This window comes from Sminthopsis crassicaudata, chromosome 4 (assembly GCF_048593235.1).
Source record: "Sminthopsis crassicaudata isolate SCR6 chromosome 4, ASM4859323v1, whole genome shotgun sequence".
Lineage (NCBI taxonomy): Eukaryota > Metazoa > Chordata > Mammalia > Dasyuromorphia > Dasyuridae > Sminthopsis > Sminthopsis crassicaudata.
The window spans coordinates 38,384,051-38,407,177 of record NC_133620.1 but is presented as its reverse complement, the minus strand read 5'-3'; the positions used below and the strand labels follow the sequence as shown (position 1 = coordinate 38,407,177).

Sequence of the window (23,127 nt, the reverse complement as noted above, 5' to 3'; positions counted from 1 at the left end):
GTTTGATATAGCCATGTGTTTTAGAAAGTATACCTTCCCAAGTCCCTCAAGACCCATTAATTGGTGACTGAATGATTATTTTTACTGAAAAGATATACTCTATGAATATTTTATTCACACTTCCTGATGTTTATATTATTGGGCTTTTGTGCTCTCATGTGTTTGTTTTCATCTACTTTGCTAGATAATAAAGAAAAGACACAAAAAGTAAATGAATATTTTTATGATATGAATCAGGGGACAGAGGGGGCAAAGGAGAGATCAGAACAAGTCATTTGTTAAGAGCTGATGACTGGGAAGCTTAACAAGGAAGTGGCCCTAAACTGAGCCTAGAAGAAAGATAAATCAAAAAGCAGAAATAAAGAGGGAGAAACTGCACTTCATGGAATGAATAGAGATAGTAGAGAGAATGGCAATTCAATTCAATTTGACAAATATTTATGAGTATCAGAATTACGTTAAGCCTGATAAATATAAAAACCTGCTCCTCTAGAAGCACACACTTTAATAGGAGAAAGTACCATAAGAGGGCAGGGGAAGATGCTTGTTAAGCACCTACTATATGCAAGGCACTGTACTAAATACTTTACAAATATTATCTCATGATCCTCTCAACAACCCTTAGAGGTAGGGGCTGCTATTATTTCTATTTGAAAAAACTGAAATAGATAAAAGGTAAAGAAGTTCTTCCTAGAATGCTTTGTGTGACCTCCCCTTACCTCTTTGGCCCCCATCTTCTATCATACTCCTCTCTTTACCTGCTATATTTTCTCCACCAGAACATAATACAAGGTCACAAAACTAGTAAGTGTCTGAGGTCCAATTTGAACTCAGATCTTCCTGTTTCTAGGTCCAGAAGTCTATCTACTATCCTACCTTGCTGCTTCTACATTGGTAAGTAACTATAAAGTAAATGTTAATTGTTTGACAAATGCCTACTATCTAACAAGTACTGTATTAGACACTACAGATACTAAGATGAAGGAAGAAACAATTCTTGTAGTAAAGAAGCTTCTTCTGAAAATTTAAACCCAAGCCTTTTGACTCCAAATCTAGCATTCTAAATGAAGAATGGATTTTGGGAGAAAGGTCTGGGCTAGGGATTTTACACACATACACACACACACACACACACACACACACACACACACAGACACACACATATTACTATATATATTATATAAGTATATTTGTGTATATATGCATAAACACATAATCTTGGTGATCCAATCTAAGATTTTTCTTGGCAAAGAAATTGGAGTGGTTTGCCATTTCCTTCTCCAGCTCATTTTATAAGTGAGGCAAACAGGGCAAAATGAAATGCCTAGGATCACACAGCTAGTAAGTGTCTGAATTCGGATTTGAATCCAAGAAGATGAGTATGTATACCACAATGCATGCATATAAAATTATAATATGTCATATATATAAAATCTCTAGTCGTAATCTCTGCTGTTTTATTATATATATATATATATATGCTCATAAGTCACATGTATGTACAATATAAAATACATTATAAACACATATACATACATGTACATATCCATACTTGTGTGTGTATATACATGCACATATATATGTATATCATCATGGAAGGGATCAGGGCAGTCACAAGGAGGTGATCACTTGTGAGATCACTAAGAGAGAGAAGAGAATTCAGTATTAAGCTGTAGGGGGACACATACCTAAGAAGGAAGAGATTAGAAGATGATCTAGCAAATGAAATCAAAAAGGAACAATCCAAGAAATAAAGGGAAAGAGCAATGCATGAAATCCAAGGGAGGAGCCAGTCAGTCTCAAAGGTTAAGGAGAAAGCGGGCACAAGGCTTGAAAATTAGCCTATTATTAAAAGCTTCAATGTACCTAATATCCAATATCTATAGAAGATTTCAAATAAATGTTTGTGGAATAAATAATAAATGGATGCAAAAAAAAAAAAAACTCTTGATGTTCAGTGAAATTATTTAAATATTTGCTGAAACAGCCAAGAGGAAAAATGAGAAGATAAAGTGTTTAATATGTTTCATGAATGAGGATAGGAGAAGAGGAAATAGAAAGAAGACAAGAACTGATTAAAAGTTGGATTTTTTATAAAAGACCTTCTTGAAGATGACAGTTAAGGAAGTTTAAATTCTCAAAAGGATTTTCTTTTCAAAGAATCTATTAGTTAGATGTCAAAGAGAACAAGAAAAAAACATATAGAAAACCAATGTGAAGGAAGAGGAGAGAAGAAAGGTCTCTGTGGTTAAAGCCTCAGTTGAGAAGCCCTAATGATTGCCCTTCTGTTTGCTGCAGATGTTATCCACAAAAGTGAAAGAGCTCCGTTTCAACAAATATGGATGGCAAGTTTTCATAATTGTAATAGGCAGCCAGCTCCCCTATTAGTGCAAATAATGAATCCCATAAAGTGGCTGCAAGTATTGAATTCATTCTATTCAAAGTTATAATTATGTAAAATACAGTAATTGGTTCCAGCTCAATGGGAATATACAGAATGAATCTAAATGATGCTATCTCTTCTCACATTCTTTAATCTGCACCAGTCAAGACCTATCTATAGTCAGAAGGGAGAATGGATGGAAGTCAGAAAGGAACGTAATATTGAAGCATCCAACTTAACTACTTGTTAAATATTTTTTAAGGGGAGGTGCTATAAATTGGTGGCTTAAATAAAGATGATACATCATTAATGGCATGTACACACTAGGTATTTAATATTTTTCCATTGAATTGTAATGAACTTTCTATAGTGTTATCCTTCAAATAGAATTTGAGATTAAGGATTCTCACTGTTCTATCTGTATTCCAGTTCTTAGCATGGGGTGTGGGACATAGTAAAGGATTAATAAATGCTTTTTTTTTTCATTCATAATTAACTTTGTTAGACTAAATATGATCAAATGATCAGAATTCAGAACTGAAAAGAGACCTTATAAATATAGTCTAAACTCATTTTACATAAGAAACAAGCATTGAGATGTAAAGTGATCTTTGTCTATGTGGGCCACAAAATTTCAATCGGTAACACAAATTAATGAGGCAGGGCTCCAAGCATGATCAATCAATTAATTAAGAAGTCTGGAGGTCCCTAATCAATTGAGTTCAAAACCTTCCTTATGGTCAAGGAGCCCAGTGCTAAGGGGCTTTTTAGGTCTTGGAGAATCCCTGGGAGGTCCCCTTGTTCTTAGGATTTTTCTTCAAAAGCATGGAAACTACTTGGATTAATCTTAAAAAATGGGAGAACTGCCATGAAGGACTAAGAACGATGGCCATCAGTCACAACCATTTTGTCAACAGGCCTCTCACAGGTCATTAATTATAGGTTTTCATCTATAGGCCATCAATGGCAGGCCATATCAGCGGCATTTTCCACAATCCATCAAACACTAGTGTTTGGCTCTTAAGGTCCAAGAGGTTGTTCTCAAGCAAATCCACTAGGGAGTGGAGGTAGTAATTCATAGGAATGGAGGGTAAGAACTTTACCTGAAATACTATACTTGAAGAAATGTAACTTATTTCAAATTCTACACTTAGGGAAAAGGGTTTAGTACAATGATTAAATAATAATAGCATTCCTAACTAATTAGCTGAAAAATCAAATACAATTAATATAATCATCAATACATCATGGATTAATCATAACTCTTATCCTAATAGCATTAATTAATACAATGAATTCAAACTTAATCTTATTCTGCTTAATTTACAATGAACTGAATAAATGCTGATTAAATTAAGTAGGGGTATCAATATTTTCTTCACACCCAAAGTCACACAACTAGAAAATTTCAGAGCCAAGATAATTATCTAGGTCTTCTGAATCTAACTCTGATCTTTCTCTTGTACCACACTGCCTCAAATGGTTTTATATTAGTTGATCTACTTTCATATGTGTTATATATTACATGGTCCAACCTTGTTCAAGCATAAAATTATTCTACATTTTGACTTTTTGTCTTTTATTCCGCTTGAAATTTAAACTTGAAGAATCTCTAGTCTATCTGTTGATTTAATAGAATATTCATCCCTATAAATGAGATTGCCCATCATTAAAGAAGGGTCATCTCCAGTTGTCTCGATCTATATCTGCCCACTAGACCCAGTTGGCTCTGAAGGGGAAAGTAAGACAGGTGGCCTTGCCCAGCTCTCCCCCACTTCAATTCATCTGCATGTCATAGTATCACCTCCCTGATGTCATGGTGCTCTTCCAGAAAGACAAACATCCCTATGAAATATAAATAAAAATGTTTTTCATAATGAATAAATTCCCTTGGTCTGAAAGTATAAAGCTGGGTTTTTAACCAGTAAAGCCTATGGACCTCTTAGGGTAATGTCTTGTATTATTCTGCCTAAAATAAAACATACATAATCACAAAGGAAACTACTCATGTTAATATAAAGTTATCAAAATAATTTTTAAAAGATAGTTCATGGACTCCAGGCCAAGGACCCTTGCATAAATCATCTTCATATATTAAATGTTTGAGAGCTGACTGGAATCCTAGGATTTCTAATTCATAGGCTCTTGTAAAACTTGAGAATGATTAAGGACAATTGTAGTCTTTGAACTGGAAGGCAGATGAGTAACATGCCAAAGTTCTTATAGGGTCACAAACAGTCTGCAAAGGATAAACAGAGAGGAAACATGGGGACTGCAAGATTTAAGCAGCAGCTGTAGAAAGATGGTATTCTTTTCACTACCCAGGACTTAATGAATAGAAATGGAAAAAGTCGGGACCACAGGCACAACAGGCAAAAAAAAAAGACTTAAAAGGAAGAAGAGAGAAAACAGAAAGTGTCTACAAGTATCACAGAGCAGAAGTTTTGGAGTGAAGCTCTTTAAGGACTAAGGGAAGTTTCAAAAAAAAAAAAAAGGTCTGGTCTATTTTTCTTCCACTTGCCTGTATACTAACACCAGACATTGCAATGTATTCTGTTTGCTTTACATAAATGTTGCCCATATTCTGATTTTCAAACTTCAAACACAAGGCAGCATGGGGTAGAAGCTGGAGAAAACCATACATTTAAATTAAGTCAAAAAGCCAAACCTCAGTTTGAATATTAGAAGTTTTTAGAATTAAGAGCTCTGAGTTGTGATGATATTATTTTCAGTTACTAGGTATTCATTTTTTGAGGAAAGCAGGTAGTATCATGGAAAGAGTACTTGGAGTTGGGAAAACCCAAGTTCAAATCTTGCCTTAGGCTGTTATTATCTATATGATTTTAGGCAAGTCAAATAACCTCTCTCAGATTCAGTTAATATTTGTAAAATAGAAACAACAGCTCCTACTTCTCAGAATTGTTGTAAGGATTTACTGAGATATGTAAAGTACTTTGTGAACTTTAAAGTAGTACATAAATGGCATTATATAAAGCTATATATAAATATATATAACCTACATCATTATTATTATTAGCTATTATTTTCAATTGATACAGACTCAATAAAATTGCAGAGGGGATTACATAGACCTTAGGGCCATTATATTGCTCCTGGGCTAAAAAGTGAGCTAATAGTTGTGACAGAGTGATTGATTAAATCACCAGAGAGAAATATAATAAAAAGGAAGAAGACTTCCCAAAGGAAAGATCATTCCTTAAACCACAAAGTCATATAGGAGCCACTAAACTATATATAAAAATCCTTGAATCCTAAATAGTGTGACTTGGAGAACCACCCATTAATATTATTTTTATTCTATCTTATTTTTATTTATATTGTCAAAGATATTCCAATTGCATTTTAATCTGATTCTGTTATACTAAGAATCTAGGCATTTTTTGACATAGTACTCCCTCCCCCCATCTCCATTTTCTTTTTTTAGTTATATGCTTCCTAGATATCCCTTATTCTATTTCCCATTCTTGAAATTTGTGTTATATCCTGTGTGTACGCACTGTGCGAATGTCAATTGCTTTTTGGTTGATATACAGATTTGATTGTTTAAAGATGATGGTATTCAAAGACTTGCAACCATGTAGAATTATCAGAAGAATATTGGTAGTTTCAAAAATTTGGGTTTATATCAAGTAGCAACATGGGATTATTTCGCATATGGCAGTTTCCTAAATGCTGTCCAGCAAACTCATTCTCCTATTTAATTCTGGGTCCAATTCATCTCTTTTCAGGGCATATGGTGTAGATCAGAAAGACTTGGGAATTCTCCAGTTCTGCCCCCAACCAGGCAGAAGGAGGAGGCAGAAACGATCATGTATCAGCCTGCCAACTCTACCCTTCATAGCTACATTCATACCTACCAGCATTATTTTAATTGACACATTAATAACTTTTTTTAGTTAGAAAATCACATTCTCCAGCATCCCTACTCTACTCCCATACCAAGGGAATAAATTGTTTAATATAAATGGTATAATAATTTAAAAAATAGTTTAGCATTAGCTATACTTGTAATGATTGCATAGCATGCGAAGTCTGGGATGAATAAAAGTTTGGAAGCACAACCCTAAATACTACACAACCTTTCTCCAATATTGAATTATTTTTCTTCTACAATCCTATTCAGTAGTCACATGCTAATTCATGTTAAAGAATAATAACTAAAGGTCCATTATGAATGAACAAATATAATATAGAGACTTTAAAATGAATCAATGACTTAAATGTTACCTCAAAACAAATAGCACTGACTTAACTTTTTTTTTCAAATCAGGGAATATTTATAAAATAATACTCCAATTACAGACAGATGGGTGAATCAGTAAAGAAAATACAGAAGCTAGAGCTAGAAAGATCTGAGTTCAAACAGGGCCTTAGACACTTACCAACTGTGTAATTGATCCTGAGCAAGTCACATTACTTTTGTCTGCCTCAATTTCCTCATCTATTAAATGGGGATAATAATAGCATTTACCTCTCAGAGCTGTTGTGAGAATAGTGTTATATTTGTAAACTGCTTTCTAAATCTTAAAGTGCTATGTAAATGTTCACTATCTTATTATTTTGAACAGCCCAGATTCAACCTTCTCTTTAATCAGTACGTCTATAATGTCATTACTCCCAAGTTCTGTTCAGATGTCAACTCATCCCACACCTTTGTATGTCATGTCATTCTTATTCTTGTTTGTTGTCCCGTATCTCCAACACAGAAAGTTTACCACACATTCTGGTGTAGTTCTTGTAAATCTTTTTTTTTTTCCTTTTCTGTCTTCCTTTTTCTTCTTTTGTATTTTATTCTAAATAAATATTAAGATAAAAACTAAACAAAAAAAACAGGATGTCATGGGGATGGGTGCTACCTCCAGTAAAATAGCCTCTCTGTAACTTCATAGATTGTGGGATCATTGATTCAGAGCTGGAAGAGAACCTTAAGGTAGTTTAGTGCAGCCTTACTTAAAATCACATAGGGTACTAACGAGTAAAGTTAAGATTTGAACCCAGGCCCTCTGACTTCAAACCTATTATGAAACTATCACTTTTATTACCAAGTATTGTTTCAAAATGTTATTTCTGAATATTTTAAACTTTATTATATAGTTTCAAGACTATGTAATAGATATCACCTCCTGGTGATGAGTCTTTCTATAACTTAGATATATTGCTGGTCCTTGCTCAATAGACTAAGTCACTACCAGAACTATATTGAAAGCCATCCCAGCATGGAAGAATCTGATAGAAGGTTATAACTTAATGGTACAAACTTTGAGAACCCAGGATCACCTCAAAAATGCTCTAAAGCATCGAGGAGAACCTCTGGAGAATCTAATTTCATCTGCTTTTATTCCTTAAAGCCAATAGGATGAGATTTCACCTCATCTTGCCCAGATCCTTTCCTTCCTATCACTTCCCAATCATCTCCTTACCATGCTGGCCACACTCCAACTATCACTCTTACCTGTTCTCTCACACACACACACACACACACACACACACACACACACACACACACACACAAATACACAAATACAACATATTTTGGACTCTACCTCTGAATCCTTTGAATTCCTTTATGTCTGATGGTCCCCAGATCAGGCCTCCATACCAATTCTAAGCTATCTCCTCTCCATGTCACCCCATATTCTTTCTTTTTATTGCCTTCTCCCAGTTAGAACATAAGTTCCTTGAGGATCATATTTTTCTTACTTTTTATTTGTATTCCCAGTGCTATACTGAACATACTCCCTGGAGTACAGTAAATGTTAATCAATGTCATCTATCATCTAGCTAATTTATTTATTCTCTCTCCTTTTCTCTCCTTCTCCTTCCCTTTCCTTCTTTCTCCTTCTTCCTCTTCCTCCCTCTCTTCTTCCTTCTCTCTCTCTCTCTGACCCTGTGTGTGTGTGAGTGTATCTCTGCCTCTCTCGTGTGTCTCTGTCTCTCTCCCCCTCCATTGGTCTCTGTATATCCAACTATATCCTAACTACTATCCACCTATCAGTTGTCTCCCTGTCTATCTATGTATCCATCTGTCCATCCCCCTATCCATTCATCTAAATCTTTTACCAATATATCTCTCCATCCATCTACCTTGATTACTCTTTTACTTAATATTTTTTTCATTACTCAATTAGGCTACTTTATGACACAATTTCTATATTCTCTAGTTATGAAGACTGTATCTTCTACATCATTAATACCCTCCATGAAACTTAGACCAGTACTAGACACATGAGAAACATTCTAAAACATGTGGTGATTGAATAAATGAATAAGGATTCCATACAAGTTTTCAAATAAGAATAAAATTTAAAAGCCCTCTGTAAAAGATCACAAATCTGGAATACTAAAATTTAACTTTAGCCTCCTTCCAGTTCATTCCCCAAAGTGCCTGGCAACCCATCCCTTAGAATCAAAGAAGGGAGATTTAGAATACAGGGTAAAGAGGGTTAACTCTCAACAAAAGTCTAAATCATAGAAGAAACATGAGAGAAAAATTAAATCAACATCAAAACATCCGTGCTTTCTCAGCTTTGTGAATGTCACATTAAAAAATCCTTTCCCCACTCCCTGCCCTTTATTTGAGAAGTTGTGGCTGCATTCTAAATAATTTTTGCATGAAAATCATTCCATACATGAAGACAGCAGACACTGGAATCTAGTCCAGCTATGAGTATGGATTTGATTGTTTCTGAGGAGTGACAGGTTCTGATTTGCTCTAGAGCAGAGGATGCTTTTTAAAGAGCCAAATGAGGTAAAGCAAGTCATAGGTAAACCTAAGAAGTAGTCCATATTCTCTGCCCCTTAAATCCCATTCTGTGCCCCCTCTTTCTGTCATCTTTTCTATCCCCTTTGGAATCCATTTCTGTCCTTCCAGCAGATAAAACTCCATTCACTGTCCTCCTTAACTATACACACTCCATCTCAGCAGCATCTCACTCCATGTCCTGGACCTTTCCTAATCTTTCCCCATGATCAAACTGAACTTCACTGAAGTTCCATTGTTACCATTCTCTTAGAATTCTGCTTGGTAGACAATTCACCGATCTAATAATCTAATTAACTAAAGTGGTTCTCAAGTATTCTGTTGGGGTCTATTCCCTTTAAAGAAAATCTCAGTAGAATATTTCTTTATAAGCTTTCAAAGTTATTTTTAAAAGGCCTTTTACAAAATAGCACAAAACTAATTTTTTCACCATCAGTTTTATTCTGAACACAACAGTAGCACACTATATTTAGTGAGAGTGATTTGGTTATTTGTTTTCCATAAGTATTTTTTCCTACTTCATGACTTGGAGGGGAGCCTGGGTTCTAAAAGCTAGACCAGTGGAATGCAAGCTCTGGACTTATAATACAAGCTTAGCAATGGATTACCTCTCTGTCATCTAAGAAGCTACCTGGTTAAGTTTAGTTTCATCTTGAAATGAATTTTTCAATTATAGATCAAAAGACTCAGTATCTTTTAAACTTCTTTCTCTATTTTAAAAAATTGACACATTTCTTCATTCTAGTGTAAAAGATATGTGAAAGCTCTATATCCACTCTAGAAACTCTTTCATCTATAAGTATGTGAATATTCTGTATTCTGTCTTCAATTCAATTGTTTCAGTTGTGTCCAACTTTTCTTGACCCCACTTGGGGTTTTCTAGGCAAAGATACTTAAGGGATTTGTAATTTCCTTCTCCAACTTATGTTGCAGATGAGAAAACTGAGGAAACTGAGTTAAATGATTTGCCTAAGGTCACACAGTTACAGAAAACTAGGGACTTTATTAGTATTTCTCTTTATTACATAAGTTGCCATAACAGTAACATTTACCCCATAGTCATCTGTTACATAGTCTTAAAACTAATAAAATCTAAAACATTTAGCAATGATATTTTATAACAATACTTAGCAATAATCATTTTTAAAAAGTAATATTTTCATAATAGGTTTGAAATCATAGGGCATGAGTTCAAATCTTAACTCTATTATTTAGTACCTTCTGTGACTTTAAGTGAGTTTACTTCTCTACTATAGTTTCCTCATATATAAAATGAGTTTGGACTAAATGACCTTGAAGTTCTCTTCCAGCTCTGAATCAATAACCACATGATCTATGAAGTCACAGAGAAGATGCCATCTGTTACTGAAGTTAGCACTCATTCCCATGACACCTGTCTTTCTTTTGTTTTTGTCTTCATATTTATTTATTTAGAACAAAATACAAAATAAGAAAAAGAAAGACATAAAAGAAAAAATTTAAAAAGAAAAACAAAAGAAAACATTGTCATGTGCCCAGCAGCATATCAGGAAGGATTCAAAATATGTAACAATAAATTTTCCTTTAAATTCAATATAATATATATTATTATGTATAATATATATTATTATGATATATTATATAATATATATTATCATATATAATATAGTAATATATAATAATAAAATAAGTTGTATTTTCATGACTGTCAATCTTTTCTTTGCTTCCTTGTAAATTATTCTTTTGTTATCTGCTGCATACTTTTTACTTTATTCTTTTTTCCCCTTTTCATGCCTTCTACCTTGAGTCAGCATTTTGTGGAGAAACTGTTACAGTTGGGTAAGTTTCACTTTTTAAAATTTAAGAATTTTGTTTTTTAATTTGTTATTTTTTTTGTCAATTCCTTTGTAATCTTGCATGGGATTGTATTGAAAATGTTGATAGCCAACACATTGTACATTACCAGTCTTTGGACCAAACTGGAGAGAAGCTTTGGGTTTATTTGCATTTTAGTCATTTGGGTGGGAGTTGGAATAGATTTTGTGTTAGATCAGGGTTTGTTTACATTTGCTTCATGGTTGATCTTGATTATTAACACTTGCTTTTATCTTCTTTTCAAATATCATGAGTTTAATCAGTTATCATAATGTGTATTGATACTAATCTACTGGATTTTTAAAATCTCATTTCTAATTTCTTTCTTTCATTATTTATTTGTTTATTTAATATAGCTTTTTATTTACAAGACATATACATGGGTAATTTTTCAACACTGACACTTATAAAACTTTCTATTCCAAATTTTCTCCTCCTTTCTCCCACCCCCTCCTCTAGATGGCAGGTATTCCATTACATATTAAAATGTTTTTTAAAGCTCTTTAAAATGATTGATGTTGAAATGTGTAAACCTAGAAAACAACTTACAACATGTGGGGGGAAATCAACATTGTTAGACTTGAGAACTCTGATCCAATGGAGTGACTGAACATGATTTCTTCAAATGACTGAGGATAAAGTAGGCAGCCTACTTCTGGGAAAACAGGGATTTATATTTGCTCCTGGAGCCAATGAGGAAACACTTCAGTTTATTGGAAGGAAGAAATAGTTTGATGAGATCTGAGCTTTAAGAAAGTCATTTTGGCACCTAAGATGTCAATGGGTTGGAAAAGGAGATGATGTAGGAAACCAATTAGAAGATTAACACTCCAAGCAAGAAATTTTAAGGATCTGGACTTTGTGAGATGGATAGCTGTGTGATTAGAAAGAAAGAGATATATAACAGAGATATAAGTAAGGTAGAAAGAAGATCTGGCAACAGAATGAATATGTCAAGTGAGTAAAACTGAGGCCTCAAAGATCACATGGAAGCTATGAGCCTGGGTGACAGGAAGGATGCAATCAGTAATATTTTTAATGGATGATATTTTGTTGTGCTCATGACCTTTGTCAGTTAATATGTGAAATTTAATAAATGTTTTCTATTCACAATTCACAACAGGAGTTAGAAATTTGAGAGTCTTTGCTTGATAGGTTATGGAAAGAATATTTTTAAAGATTACAATAATTGATATGAAACACTTAAAATTTAAATGTTAATGAAGTTCTTTGCATGCATTCTGTCATTTGAATCTCACAGTAAAGCAGTGCAATGAGATCAACTTAACAAAGATTTATTAAGTGCCTACTACATGCCTGGCACCATACTAAGTTCTGGGGATATAAAGAAGGCTTAAAAAGGTCCCTGCTTTTAATGAACTTAAAATCTAATGGGGTAAGTACTGAAAGTATTTAATATTCCCATTTTATAGCTGAATAAACAGATTTCTAGGGTTTAAGTGAAATAAAGAGTAATAAAAAATAACTTAGTCAGTTTTCTTTTCTTTTATGGTGGAGGGGGTGTTAAGTGACTTGCCCGGAGTCATACAACTAGTGTCTAAGGCCAGATATGAACTGAGGTCCTCCTAACTCTAAGGCTGGTGCTCTTTCTAATGGATTTCCTTCCTTCCTCCCTCCCTGCCTCCTTCCCTTCCTTCCTTCCTTCCTTCTTTCCTTCCTTCCTATTTCTAAATTGTGAAGGATGTATAATCATATTATCTTCTCAAATGCAGGACAAACATGAACAATTCTTTTTTTTTCCCCACAGAGTTTTGACTTGACAAGCTATTGGGTTTTTTCCATCCCAAGATCTATGATCCCTTATAAAAGCACTACTTTCCAGCCTTTAATTAGTGGTTGGAGTAAGCATCTCCAAGATCTCTTCCAAATATACCATCTTCTGGTTCATTTCTTAAATCTAAATTATATTTTCTAATTTTTAGAAAATTTAATTCTCTCCTCTGATGAAATTCACATCAAAGTGATCGAGTATCAGTGAATATGATGACTTCATTTAGAGCATCTTATCAAGTTCTACATGGAACTTCACTCTTCCTTTTCTGCAATGCATGATGACACTTAAGCTACAACTACCTCCATGGTATGTTTATGTGTTTGTATGGAGTTTTTTTCCCCATATGTCAATCATATGCACTATAAGAACAAATGATCAAGGATTCAAGAAAATCCTCTTTCATTTTTATTGTTTTTAGGGCTGATGAAGTGATCTCTGCCAACTCCTTTGGTTTTACAAGTTATCCTTCCATTCATTTGAAACTGCCTTATATTTTATGGTTTCATTTATAAGAATGTTATTATCATTATGGTTGAGTTTCTCTAAATGTCTTTGATATAGGGCCTCTCAACCTGGGTCCATGACCTTAAAAAAATTTTGGTAACTCTATTTCATTATAAGTAGTTTCCTTTGAAATACCATTTGTTTTATTTTATACATTTAAAAATATTATTTTGAGAACAGGTAAATAGACTTCCTCAGATTGCCAAAGAATATATAGGCTTTCCCAGACACTCCATGGATATATCATCATTTTGATCATTGACAATAATCTCATAATTAGAGGGCAAGGAGTTATTTTGTTTATAGCAAGTGTAAAAATAATTTGGTTTTGTAATTTCTCCCTCTCTTTATTTCTACTTTGCTGTCATTGCTGCCAAAGTAGAAAAGTGCTTCATAGAACTCATGACTGCTTGTATTTTTATCTATTTCAAAGGTCACCTGGCTAAACTTCTTTACTCAGAGACCATGTTACTGATAATGATAATGCTCTCCATATTTAGTCAAACAAGTTCTCATACAGTAGACATGATCTGTCCCTTACACCATACTCAAAGCTTTTCCAGTATGGTAGAACAAGCCAGAAATTGAATTCTTCCATCATAACCTTTGAAAACCCAAGGTCAGTCATTCACATGACACTTTGGAAGAATAAAGTGAGGATTTTTTGATCATGTTAAAAAGACCTAGAATGGGAATTACATAAAAACTTAAAAAAAAACTATAACTATATTTTACATTAATATGATTGCATTATATTTTAATTTATATATTTTATGTATCTGTATATTTTATTTTATACATTTAAAAAATTATTATGAGAAAGGATCCAAAGGTTTCATCAGATTGCCTAGGCAGTTGGTCCATCACACATAAAAAAGGTTAAGAACCCCTAATTCAGAAAGATTTCAGTTTCTTGAGGTAGATTATTTATAAGAAGATTTTTAGAAGTACATGGCAAAGAATGGAGCAGAATGAAAAACCATGGGTAGACTAAGATTTAGACTACATGAGAATACAAGCAAGTGATCTATGAAATGTAACATTAAATACTTATTATATTAAGTATTGAATTTTATTTCACAAAATCCTATAAATCTTGATCACAAAGGATCTCTGATAACATCTATTCCAAGCATTATATTTTATAGTTAAGGAAATTGAGGTATAGGAAGTTAAATCATTTTCTAAAGATTACAATGATGGTGAATTTCAAAGAGATTATATGGCAGTTAATCCCAAGTCTGTATTAAATTGTAGAACAGAACTGAATTAGTATATATTCCATTCTTTGTTGTATGGCATATTGAGTTATGTAACACCATTTTATAGGATGCAAGAGGCCATGTTATGATTCTATTTATATTTCTTACATGACCAGTTCTACCCATTTGTTGAACCTAAAGTCTCTTAGTTATCTCGAATCATCATTTATTTTCAGCCAAAGTCATAAATGATATGTTTGAATTTCCAGAGGATGTGTTGAATTTTGTACATCTTGCATTGGTCATCAAGGACCAGGACTCAGTTGAGTTTTCCACAATAATAGTTACAATTAAGGGATAAGACTTGCCTAAATAATCACAGACTTGGATAACTAAAAGAGGCCTCAACAGCATCTAGTTCATCCCATATACAAAAGGTGTTATAAAAATAGTGATGAAATCTGTGACTTAAATTTTCATTAAACCCTGATGATCTGTGGCAAGTTCTATTCTCTGCCATATTTTATAAGCAGATAAAACAGCCAACAAAATTAAATAAATTATTCAAGATCATATTCTAGCCAATCTTCAATAATTAACTAAAGAATTGGTAACTTTTTGGATAATACAAATCTCAAAATGGATTAATTTTTTTAATTACAATTACCGAGTTGGATTATCTAATTCAAATGAACTGGAAAATTGCCATATTTTCACTTTATTCTACATTATCTAGTCACATGTTGTGTGGCCATGAGTCACAAGATACCACAGTTGCTAAAGTTATGAAACTGAAAGCCAACCAAAGGGCTTGATATATGTATGAATGTTTTATGAAAGCATGTGGGCCTATCATGTGATAGTGGTTAGGGATAATGCATGTGTAGATGCACCTACACTATAGAAAGAAGGAACAAAGAAAGGAAGGAAAGAAGGAAGGTAGAAAAGAAGGAAAAAATAAGAGATAACGAATAGATAGATAGCATTTATTTAGAGCTTACTGTGTACAAAGCAATATGCTAAACCCAAGAGATACAAATAAAAACAAATTGGTCCCTACACACAAAGAATTTTCCTTTTAATGGAGAAGGAAAATAGATAAAGAAGAACTAGAAGTTGGAAGAGAGGACAAAGGTTGATGGTAAAGAGGTAGAAAAGTCTGGAGAATGAATAAAGTTGGGAATAAAAGGGAACATGGCCTCATGCTTTTCCATGATTTGGACTAAAAGAATCACGAATCTATAGAACAGATTTCATGATGGAGGCATCTCTAGGAAAAGACCTAGAGAAAGGACTTTCTTTTGAATAGACACCTTGTGGAAGATTTACAGGAGGATATGGACAAAAGTCACCCAAGTTATGATCTGCATTATTGAAAGGAACACCTCTAATTCTGAGATCACAGATCCTTTGATGAGACATCAACTAAAGGCAGAGTCAGCAAACACCTACAAGAATCCTGGATTTTAGCCTACAGAATACAATATCTAAAAGAGTTCTTACAACAACTATAGGCTTCTTACAATGGGTTCTGTGGTTCCCTAAAATGGATTACATCCTGATAGAGGAAAAGTTAAGATGTGAGAAAATGAGTAGGGTTATTGAATGAATATGAAGGATGTTTCAAGATAAATAGGGAGGAGCTGACAAATTTTAAAGGTAAGTATCTACTATGAGACATAAATCTTAGATATAAAACATTAAATACATTTTTATGGACTATTTGTGAACACTTTTGTTGAGGGCTTTAGCTGAAAATGTTTGGGGATTCCTATAATTAGCTGGCATGAACCGCCTCTGTCTTTATAATCAAAACATTTTCAGATTAATTTCTATAGGAAATAGCCTCCAGAAAATACCCATTGAGATTTGCACATATGTGGTTTTCAGACAGTGGGAGCATGAACCTTACTTAGTATGGCATATATGCTGGAAATTAGGAACACACCTTGCATAGTGGTTAGTCATCATGTTAGAGACATTGTAACAGTGCCAAGATTTTAGTGGCAGTGAGCCAACCAGCATAGACGGAGAAAGAGAGAAAGCGTATTACTATTTCAGAAAAAAGGAAGGGTGTCTGCCAATTCCTCATAATATCCATTCTGAAAACAATGAATTTGTCCATGAAAAACGATCATTTGTCATGCGTGAGTAACCCAAACTCAGAGTTTCAAAACATCTACCAGACTCCTACATCTGTTAATAAAAGACTTTTTATGCTTTCTCTTGGATGAAATACATCTTAAAGTAACAAACACTGAGGCATCTTATGCAATAAAGCAATAATAAAACATGATAAATTATATTTCAAGAACATTAATATTTAACACGACTTCTTAGAGCTCCAACTTTTAGGTGACTCCTGGCTTGAAATGTATATATTCATCAATAACAAATAATGTCATTGAATAGGATAAAATTCCTGGAGGAACATGAATGTGCATTATTGGATGTCCAAGCACTAACTTCTTAGCATCACATCCATCCATCAATAATTAAAGATTTATTAAGCAAGCACCTACTGTGTGCCAGCATTATGCTGAGAACTAGAGCTTATAGTCTAATGGGGGGTTTAAGAAATAATCCTACATAGGATAAATATGAAATATCAGTGGGAAGGCACTAGAATTAAATGAGGTTGTTAAAGGGTTCCTGGAAAAGATGGGATTTTAATTAGGAAGGAATTAGGAAAGAACACTCCTTCTTAAGAAGGGAAGCTAGGGAACACTCCAAGATGACTAACCACCACTCTACTTGTCTTCTGACTTTCATGTTGCTAATAAGTATATTTATTTTCCATATTCACTTTGAACAGCATACATTTCTATTTGCTAAATGTCTGGGGTTATTTTGGATTTTTTACTTTCCCCTTTTATTAGGGGTGGAAAGTAGAGCAAGTCATAAAACTTTATGATTACAGAAGGACTAAAAATTCTGTTCTTCACATAAAATTTGTATTTTGTAAATGGGACCTGAAAAGCAAAAGGGAAATATCATCCCTCCTTTCTAATAACATAGACAAAGCATGATATAATGGAGAGAGTGTTGGACAAGAGTACCCAAGTTTAATTCTCAGATCTAACACTGGCATTGGCTATAGAATTTAGCCTCTCATTTAAGCCAGTTTCCTCATTTTTAAAATTCATCAAATATTAAGTTCCTACTATGTTTAGGTACTAGGGGTAAAAATAAATAAATAGATTTATCTGCCTCAACATGTTTACAAATAACATATTACATATAAAACATTTTAAGCCATGAGGTAGCATGATGTGAAGTATACATGCCAGCTATTTTTATTTTATTAATTACCATTTCAAAATCTCTTCCTAAAAACTATTTTTTCCTCTGTGTGTATTTGCCTGTTTTTCTGAGAACAAGAGTAAATAATGTCCGTGGCAGTAATGGTGGTTGTGGGGAGATGGTTATGATGATAGTGATGGAGGTGGTTGTGGTAATGGTAATGATGGTGATAATAGTGGTAGTGGTTGTGGCAGTAGCAGTGGCAGTAGTGAGCAGGAGAGGAATAGTGGGGGAATTATTTAAAACTCTTCCCATCTAGACTGTTGACAACAATTATATAAGGGGGCAATTCTTTCTTTCACCTTATCTCAAAAGTGTGGGTGACTGAAGGCAGAAATCTGGGTTTCTGCTTTCTTCTTTGTTATTCTTAGCTACTTAAAGCAATATGAACTCAAAGAATTTCCTCTTGTAAAGAATAGTCTGTTCTTTAAGGACACACACACACACACACACACACACACACACACACACACACATACTCTATCTTGCATCTGTTTAAGTAAAAAAAAAGTCTGCTAGAAAAATAACAAATATGTGTCATGCTCTGAGCCTTATGAAGCTCTTTAGATACTATCTCATTTGAGTTTAGTGTCTACTTTATGAGAGTATCTAGGAATTAAGGATAAAGAAAATCTGTGAATCAATGGTCTTGTGGTTGATACAAGAGAGTGTTCAGAAAAAAAGACAAATCAAGAGGAAGAAGGGCCTCAGGTCTATGCCATAAGATTATTGGTTGAAGGAACTGTGAGGATTAAACCTAAAAAGAAATCTCAGAAGACATAACCATCATAGTATTTTAGATTTGAAAGTGGAAGTATCTTAAGGGTCCTTGACTCTATCTCCCCTCAATTTTGAGATAAGGAAAATGAATTTAAAGAAGTTAAATGATTGGCTCAGGGTCACGCAGCTAGTAAGAAGTATCTAAAGCTGAATTTGAACTTAGGTCTTCTTGATTCTAGGCCCATCATCTTATCCACTATGCCACCTTGTGGTCTTAGAAGCCACTGCTAGGAACAATGGGTCAAAGTGCAAAGAGGAAAGTTAGACTTGATATAAAAGCAAACCCCCTTAAAATTTTGTTGTTGTTTCATTTAAATCAAATTTGACTTCTCATGACCCTATTTAAGATATTCTTGGCTAAAATACTGAAGTGGTTTTCCAGTTCCTTCTCCAGATCATTTTATATAGGAGAAACTGAGGCAACAGGGCTAAGTAACTTGCTTAGGGTACACAGCTAAGAAGTTTCTGGGGCCAGATTTGAATCCAAGTTTTCCTGACCTCAGGGCACTGTCCTAAAAATGAGAGTTATTCTACAGAGGAATGAGATGTCTTAAGAGAAAGGCGTTTTCATCTCATAGGAGGTATTTGAGAAGAGGCTAGATAACCACTCACCAGATAATTTGTGGTGAAGATTTTTGTTCAGAAAGTATGAGTGAGCCTTTGTATAGTGGTAAACATTCCTGCTACCAGAGAGGTTGAGAATGAAAGAGTTCTGAATTCTGAACACTAAGTTCAGCATCAATGTGATGAATTTCTGAGAGTAGAGAAGGCCACCTGACTGCCTAACCAGCCAAGTCAGAAATAGGACAGGTAAAAGCTCCCATGATAATTAGTGATTGGGTTAGGGCCTTGAATGGCTACTAACCCTCCAACCTGGACAAGCTAGGGAGACCTTACACCAAGACACACACATTCACAAATCCAGAATAACTAGGTTAGACTAAAAGGCTATTCTTGACTTCCCCAGATCAGTTATTCAGTGTTGAATGCAGAATCTGAACCAGGTCTTCTGTCTTCAGATCTAGACCTCCATATTCTAGCCATTATCCACCATGACTTAGTTGCCTTTTCATCATAGAACTTCCTTCAGTGCTTTGGAACTTCCTTACTCTGGAACATCCCTCTGCCATGCCATTTCCCTCCTCCCATTGGTGCGTTCCTTCTAGGAGCCTCCATTCTGGGATCAGCTATGCTTCATCCCTCTCCTGGCTGTCCTTCTGATGCTTTATGATCCTGAAAAGAAATCTTCATTCTCAATCACACTTTCTAGTTCTACTTTTTTGTGTTGTCTTACCTTATTGAAATGCAAGCTCCTTGGAGGCAAGGGATTTTTCCTTATATTTATACTACCAGAACTTAGAACAGGATGTGACACATAGTGCTTAATAAATGTGTATTGCCTGCATTTAGGAACTTGAGACTCTTTTATGCACATTAATAGAAACCTAGAAAAGAGTCTGCTTACTTGGAGGCAAAATGAGAGAAGTTTGAACCTAGACTATATAAGCCCAGAGCTTGGGGTTCTGGTCTATATGCTTAAATATATATATATATATATATATATATATATGTGTGTGTGTGTATGTGTGAAAAAAAGCCACAGACATATCCGTTCCTGGAAAGCAATATTCTTTATATAGGATTCCAAAATCTACAGGGCACAGGAGATCTTTTAAATAACCCAGTGATATTTAACAACAAAAACCATTATGTACTGTCTGCAAGAAAGACCAATGCCTTTTGAGACTTTAAAATGAAGTAATATACTTAAACTTCACATTCCCTAAAATCTGAATAAGCTTTCAATATACAGATTCATTTCCAAATAGTACCATGTCTTAAAATAGGAGGGATTGCTTTCCTTCTTGGAGAAATAGTGAAATCAGGACCAAGAGAAAATGTTCAACTGTTTGAGATAAGAGAATTGTGTGGAAGATGGATTTGATCTGTTGGGTTTGGTCACAGGGGATAGGATGAAGATTGTATAAACAGAAAAAAAGCAGTTAGGTTTAATTCTTAATAGGGAAAACTGCTCAGACAGAGAAATGACTGCCACAAGATGTAGTGATTTCTCTCTGCTCTTACCTTACCACCATTTTACATTATGAGGAAAAAGAACCTCAAAGAGATTGAATGATTAGTGTAGCAAATAAGTGTCTGAAGCAAGATTTGAATTCAGGTCTTCCTGATTCCCAGTTCAGCCACTGCTCTAAATCTCTGGTATTTGTAGGGGGATGATAGGTGTGCTGCTTCTAAATCTCTGGTATTTGAAAGTGGATTAAGAGCATGACTTCAAGACATTGGAATGATAAAAGGTCAGAAATGATAATGAATCAATGAAATGAAATGAAAAATCTCTCCCTAAAATCTTCCTCCTTGGGAAGGATTATATGAAATGATAGAGAGCAAAGAAAGCAGGAACATGATGATCCCAGGGAAATAAAGAAAAAAAATGGAAGATTTAAGAATTCAGATCAATACAATGCCGATTGTAACATCAGAGGACTATTAGAGGTGATGGACAACCAATGAAGAGCAAAATATCAAGTGTCAGACATGATCAATGTACAAGGTACACGTCTCTACCAATGTGGAGAGTTGTATGCAAACACCAGGCTTGAGCCCTGGATAACAGCTGACTTATTTGGCATAACTGTACTTCTCTGCTGCAGAGAAGACTTCTGGGAAGAGGAGAGGTCATGAGGAAATAATAGCAGCATAAACAAAAGCCTCAGCAAAACATCTTAAAAATTCATTATCTCATGTCTTTATTTCAATAGGACTAACATCTATGAGATAAGAAAACAATTCTCTGTGTGCTAAAAAAAACATAATTAAATTTTATATGTAACATTTAATACAAGAGGCTGTTAACACCAAAAGAACCTCAAGCTCCTTGACCACTGTCTTATCATAAATTGTATTTTGAAAATGAATAAAGTAACAAAGCTGAGTAACATAAAATAATATAGATTCTGTTCTTTCTTGCTCTTCAAATAGTTTTTTTTTTCCCCTTTTGGATGCCCAGCCATGGAGAGAAGATCAGGTAGTATGTCATGGAAATTACTTATTCCATTGTATACAGAATATAAAATAAACATAAAATAAAATATAAACATATTAATATATGTATATATGTGTATATATACATATATATAAATAAAATAACATCTCACATTCCCATACACCTTCATGGTGTATGATGTAAAAGGGCTTTATTTTAATATTTCATATATGCATATTACATATATGTATATGGTATATATTACCTCATGTAATCTTTACAACAATTTTGTATGATGTGTGCTATTATATTAAAAATAAGGAAGCAAAGTCTAAAAGAGGTCAATTGATCTGCCTAGAATCACATAGCGACTATGTGCTTGAGGTGGGATTCAAACTCAAGCCTTTCTAACTCCAAGCTCAGAGTTCTATCTTGCAATTTCTCAGTTAAATGTCTTTCTTAAGGACCAGGTCTTAAAAACCAAATCATTCCGGCTCTCATTGATTGGCCAACGATGGATCTCAGGCCAAACCTCATTTGATTTTTTGACCCTGATTGGCTCAAAATGAAGATAAATAGCCATTGTTTTTGTTTTGAGCAGAAACCTCGAAGGTTTTCCCTTGTAGATTGATTTTTTTTTTTTTTACCAGATAAAAGAGGCCATTTTTTGCTTCATTTCTCATCACTGAATGGGTGTTGCCACAATCAGAGACCTGTTAAAGATCTTAGCTTAAAAAGGCCAAAATTTCCCTTTGCATCTACTTCCATCTCTAGGTATCCTGTTCTATATCTTGTCATTGACCTACAAGGCTCTGGTGGAGAAAATGAGGCTGGTGATTTTGCCCAGCCATTCTTCACTTCAATCCAATTCACTTGCATGTCACAGCATCATCTCCCTGAAATCACGGTCCTCTTCCAGAATGAAGGACAAACAGTTACCTCACTAAAGTTAGATATTTTCAGGCAAATTTTTCAGTCACACACAAAAGAAAATATGTTTGATAAAGCATAATGTTGCTTTTTTAACTTTCCTGGGCCTTAATTTCCCCATCTATAAAATAAAGGGACTAGACTTGACATCCTCTAAGGTCCCTTCCATCTCTTAGTCTGTGATCCCCTACTTCTGTGACTTCTGAAAGATCAATTAATAGGGTAGCAAGGGAAGTAGTTATGCCAGCCTGTTATTCTCATTTCTGCAATTCCCATAGAATTCTCTCCCTTCTTAACCCCTCCCCTCCCCCACCCCAGGACTGCAACAACCCAGAGGGCACAAACAAACATAGAAACCAGAAATACTGAACTCTTTTCTAAGCAACATCTGCATCTGAAATAAGGAAAACCCCAAACCCACTAGTATGTAAATTTTAATGATGCAGATCCAGACTGAACATTTCTTATATGCCAGTGTTGTCTCCAGAAGTGCAAAGGTAACTGGGTCCCAGGAGGCCACCCCCAAGAACGCCCACAGGCTGTGAGGTCACAATCAGAGCTTTTTCACTATATGAGTATTCTCTTTTATGG

General features: G+C 34.4%; 1 protein-coding gene across 2 annotated transcripts in view; it reads right to left on the bottom strand.

Moving 5' to 3' along the window:
• COL24A1 (collagen type XXIV alpha 1 chain) overlaps positions 1-23,127 on the bottom strand; it is a 345,626-nt gene that overhangs the window by 304,428 nt on the left and 18,071 nt on the right. The window lies entirely within an intron of this gene.